This window comes from Lepidochelys kempii, chromosome 8, assembly GCF_965140265.1.
Source record: "Lepidochelys kempii isolate rLepKem1 chromosome 8, rLepKem1.hap2, whole genome shotgun sequence".
NCBI lineage: Eukaryota > Metazoa > Chordata > Testudines > Cheloniidae > Lepidochelys > Lepidochelys kempii.
The window spans coordinates 16181755-16187754 of record NC_133263.1 but is presented as its reverse complement, the minus strand read 5'-3'; positions in this window follow the sequence as shown (position 1 = coordinate 16187754).

Genomic DNA, 6000 nt, shown 5'->3' with positions numbered 1-6000 from the left:
TGGCACCTTAGAGACTAACCAATTTATTTGAGCATAAGCTTTCATGAGCTACAGCTCACTTCATCGGATGCATACTGTGGAAACTGCAGAAGACATTATATACACAGAAACCATGAAACAATACCTCCTCCCATCCCACTCTCCTGCTGGTAATAGCTTATCTAAAGTGAAAACTAGCAGGTTTAGTAGAAGAGTGGTGCTTAGAGACCTCAACCAAGATCTTAGAGAGGAGAAGATAGGTGAAGTAATAGCTTTGAAGCTTACACACTCTTCTTTGGGTTTTCTACAGTAACAGCAACTAAGATCTTGTGAATTCAAAATCAACTTTTTACCAAAAAAAAAAAAAAAAGTCTTTGGTTAAAGGCAAAATAATTAAGAATTTATTTTTCTTCCTTATCCTGTTGTAACTTTCCACACTACTCCCCCACTCCTGTGAGCCTTACTCCGGCAAAACTCCTACTTAAGTCAATAGGAATGTTTCCACGGTAAAGCCTGCTGGATTGGGCCCATGAATACTTGACTTAAATACTGATATACAGCTGGCTTTAAATAAAAAAAGACGTAGATCCTGTTCACCTACGAGTTTCCTTTGAAATCATAAATGTTCCAACCTGTAAGGTTTCTGTTTTTTCTATGTATATAGTCTGGGTATTTGGAGGAGGGGATGGGAAGGAAATTAGTCAGCAAAATATTAAGGTGTTGAGACTTGGTAATTATATCAAACTAGGCAGTGCTGTAATAGTCCAGCGCTACTTTTAAGGAGGAAGGGCTGAGTTAAACATTTATTCCACTGCAGCATCCTGAATAGTAAACGAATTAGGATAAGCAAATACAGATAATGCAACTCATTCTGTGAAGAGAGACAGACACACAATCCATCAACACCCCTCACTCCCTTCTCCCTCTCTGTGTGCTGAACTAGCTTTGCAGGCTAGGTGTCAACTAGAAACCAGTCTCTCCTCCCACACCCACCCAAGGTGTCAGTAATGTGCTACTAAAAACAGATTAATTAAAGGGGGGGGCTGTAAAAGGAGGTGGGATCCATTTGCCCAGCAGAAATCCCCTTTGGAAATTGCAAGCAACAGCAGCTTCTCTACCGCGGGGCGGGGAGGCGGAAGGGAGGGAGGGAGGGAGGGAGGGAGGCAGGCAGGCAGACAGTGGGGATGTTTAGAGGAAATTTACAATCATTTCCTCTCTGTGGTTTGGTTACAAATCAACAACATCCTGTTCTTTTGTGAGGCTCAGGGGCGCCTGCCAGGCTGATTGCTGGAGTCCCTTAAAGCCACAGAGCAGCAGCAGCAGCCCCCCACTTCTCTGTGCGGTACCCCCCCCCCCCGGGGAAGGGGTGAAAAAGCGATCTGCAGGGACAGTAACGTTGCTCTCCTGTACGGTCACTTGTCGATGGAAATGCAACACTTTCCAAATGAAAAACCATCCCTAGCCTCGAATGTGTTTAATGCAAACTGCCTTCCACTGCCCAGCCCTTTAACCTCCAGCTGGGGGAGATCAGACTGCAGAGAGCCTTCTGAACAAAAAAAACCTTGACTTCAGAGGGCTTGAATCAGTAAATGACAGCATGCGGGAGGGAGGGAGAGGAGTTTTCACACAAGGTTACACACACAAACACACGCCTCTCCGGCTGTTTACTGGGGGGGACAGGGAAAGGAAGCAGGGCAATTGCCACCTCCGTGCGAGGAGGGGTTTGGGTTTATGGTGTTGTCCGACGCTTTCCATCACCAGGATGTAATATTCCAACTCAAATTAAAATCACACAACCCTGGATAACCAGGCGGCGTGTAAACGCGCCTCGATCTGTTTGAATCTTCCCCCGTCGATGTTAATTCGGAACGTACTCCTTCCCCCGTTGTTCCCTCAAGGAAATGTACTGTCTCGAGACTATTTTAGCCTTTTCTTTATAACCTCGGAAATAAACGAATCCTTCATCAATACATGCGTCTTTTGCCATACATCTCTCTCTCTCTCACACACACACACACACACTTTTACATATTCACTGAAGCAGTTAAACCCAGAAGAAAATACTTAAAGTCACATTATTACAGCCCACAAAGGAGATTGGGTTAAAACATGCAGCTATTCACAGCCAGCCCTCTGAGAATATCAAAGATCTAGCTCATAAAATGAATTTACAATTGAAAAAAAAATCTGTAGTTTTACCTGAGTTCAGCCACTGGGCTAACTGCAAAGCATTAGTCCCACTAAAATGCTGGCATTTTAAACCTTAACCTCAGATATACAGTTAGCTGCCACCTAGCTGTTGTATAACTAAATCTATACCCTTCTGTTTCAATTTGTACATTGCTCCATTGCCATAGGTTAGGTCCTGAAATGCAACAGAAAAGGAATTCAAGGTGCTTTGGTAGTCAGCAAATGGTTGCGAGCTCAAATGATTTGTACATATGCATGAACAAAAAATTATTTAAAGCAACTGCCCTAACAGCCCCAAGCTGATTTTCCACAGCAAAGTCTTTCTAAAGCAGGGAAACACAATTTTTAATGGGAGGGATTTAAAAAGGAAGCAGCAGAAAATAAGGTTTTGGAGATCAAACCCGATTCTAAAGAAAAAAGTATCGGATAAAGAAATTGACATTGAGTCACTTATGTTTGAGTTTTATCTTGTGCTATTACATTCACTGTAGATGTTGATCTATTTCTAATAAGATCACCTATACTTCAGGAGCTTAATCATGCTGTAACAAACATGCATTGTCCTCTGCTCTGATATCAGCGTCCAATGCATAGAAAACTTTTGAGTTTTCTCTTGTTATCTCTTGTCAGCCATGTAGTACCAAAATGTAATCTGATTAGAAGGGGGCGGGTTCTACCTGACATTTTTTTAAGCGTCTGCTTTACTGTTAACTAATTAGATCACTGCCAAACCAGCTTTGCAGTGAAAAATTCTTTCATGTTTGGAAAAAATTAAGCCACTTCTGTTTAAAATTTAAAAGGATATTACTTTTAACAAGGGACACACTATTTTTCCAGATTGCTATTGATAGTTTGTAGTTATCTTTATGAACTAATGCAGGGAGGGGTGAGAAAAGCAATCAGGATAGCACTTGTACTTTTCAGGAACACACAGGCCTAAAATTTATTTATTGCTGCAGTCATATGAACACCTAGAGGGTAGTAAAATGCTGTTTTATGCTTGCTCTGACATTTAATAATAATATTTTTACCCAAGGATGCTGCATTTGTCAGAGAAGAGGCTTTCTCCATCTGGAAATTCAGGGTGTATTCTTTCCTAAATCACAAATAGAATTATATACATTTAAGTAAGGGGTGATAGTGGGCACCAGTTTACAGTATCATATTCTGCTTTTGCATTTTCTCTTTTTCATTGCATTTTTTAAAAAGGAAAATATAACTATCATAACAACTTCTTGTGAACCCATAAAAAACAACCAATTTGTTCCAGATGTGACCAAGTTAAGCAGAAAATGAGCAATACAACCACACTATATATTTTGTTATGTAGAGTGTAAATTCTGGGATAGGAACTTATTTTTCCCCCATGTTTGTACAGCACCTAGCACAATGGGTCCGGGTCCATGACCAGGGATCCTATATGCTATGGTAACACAAAAACAAAACAAAACTATTTCCACCTCCCCATATCCATGTATTTGCATTTGTTCATTTAGTTGCTAGAAAAGTCTAAGTCACATAAGGATGCCTGGGAATTCAGCCCACTAATTAAGTTTATAAGCAGAACTGTGTTTCTGGAGATTATTGTCTTGAGCAGCAAATAAATATTCAGAAAAAAATAAAATAAGGTAATTGAGATGATCTAATCAATTTGAGAAACAGAAATCTATTTCTCATAGGTCACTTGTTGTTCTATTGTGCAACAGCTGACATCTATAAATTGTCGAGTAATCAACATTCCCATCTATGGATGCTGAGTGGGTTCAATTTCCAGTTTGGGCTGAATGGCTACAATGTCCATATCAGAAGGGAGACACTGTTTGGGGACGGGATGGGTTATTCTGCCAACTTGTGAGCCAAAAAGACCCACAGGTCTTCTGTATGTCCAGCAGCCTCAGAAAAGAATCCCCTTTAATCATTACAACTGAGCCATGACTCTTCTCTACTACGTGGGGCACTACCTAAGTACAATACATGTACTTGTAACGGTATGTCTAAGGTCCTTATCTTGCTTGGTTCCAGTTGAAGAACTTCCATTCAACTCAATGGATTTTTGCCTTAAGTCAACGGCAAAGTATGTTGACAATATTTTTAGTCTAGCTCAGATTTTCATATTGAGACACAACCAGAACATAGCAGCTATATGTCAACTTGTTACCCTTGAAAAAAGGAGACAAATATTTCACAGGAGTGCTGAACCTCAGTTGTTATCCTCCTAATACTGGCAACATTTTGAAAAGCAAAAAATCAGGAAATGAGCTTGTGCAGCTAGAATTACTAGGCTTCCACACAAGTCAAATATTATATCTACTATTCATCTATAATTATACAGCCAATTATAGATATACAATTATAAATCCAGGTTTTCTCACCCTCTCCCCCCCCACACACAAACTCACTCTCCTGCTGGTAATAGCCCATCCAAAGTGACCACTGGATGGGCTATTACCAGCAGGAGAGTGAGTTTGTGGGGCGGAGGGTGAGAAAACCTGGATTTGTGCTGGAAATGGCCCAACTTGATTATCATACACATTGTAAGGAGAGTGATCACTTTAGATAAGCTATTACCAGCAGGAGAGTGGGGTGGGAGGAGGTATTGTTTCATGGTCTCTGTGTATATAATGTCTTCTGCAGTTTCCACAGTATGCATCCGATGAAGTGAGCTGTAGCTCACGAAAGCTTATGCTCAAATAAATTGGTTAGTCTCTAAGGTGCCACAAGTCCTCCTTTTCTTTTTGCGAATACAGACTAACACGGCTGTTACTCTGAAACACAACACAATAGCACCAATAGCCCGTTCTGTTCTAATGCATCATCCCATAGCCCTCCGTCTAGGGGCAGAAACGCCATGTTCTCCTTCTCCACCCCTGAAGTGATACCCAGGCAGCCAGACTCACATTCACTTTTTGATTAAGATTCAAGAATGAAACGGTGCATGTGCCTACAGTCAGGTAAGGCAACAGAACAAAACTGCAAGGGAAGGAAGGAAACAAAAGAGTTGGTGTTTATTCTGCAAAACAAGATGTGACTTATCGGATGTGAGTAATACCAGGATACAAGCAACAGGTGCCTGATGAGCAAGAGGAAAACCCAGAGCTTTCATCTTCACAGCAGAGGTGGACAAATGTCATTTCTCCATTTGTAAAATGGGGGTACATAGGGCTGCAAGGCTTCAATGCAGAAATGTTTGCCAAGTCATTTGAGAGTCTTAGTTGGGAGAAAGATGGGCTAGCACTATTTGGTATTACCCTGACAATAGGTGCCTCTTACATTGATCCCAGACTCCTTATCAATTCGGTGCTGCATGCTGGGACATTTCAGACCCCCTAAAGTGGTAAGAGAAGACTATTGGAGGCTTTTGGGTCCTACTGTTGCAGAATTGAGAGGGCCAGCAACCTACCACCTCTAGAACCATACCCATAGGATGGTGCTCCTACCTACATCTCCTCGCTAAAGCGAGAGCGGGTGGAGGCTTACCTCACAGAACAGGAAGCCTGAGGATGTTCGGTTCTAGATCATCAAGCTCTCTGATCTAAAGAGGATGGCACAAGATGCAGTAGAAAAGGGAAGTGGTATCTATCGTGACACTGGGGAAGGCTAGATGAGGGGGGAGAGAGAGCCGTTAGCTGTCCCCGACCCTCTGGGACCCATGCAAAACTCATGAACTGTTTGTGTGAGCCTTTAAGAGTTTCATCCGGCTCTCATCTCTATGCAGCCAAGGCAGCAACATGTCTACCACGGCTGGCCTTCTGACTGACTTCCGTATGTTAGCCTAGATCTGGCTGTGGCTGAAGATTGCAGATCTATACTTCTGCCAAACTGGGGGCCAGT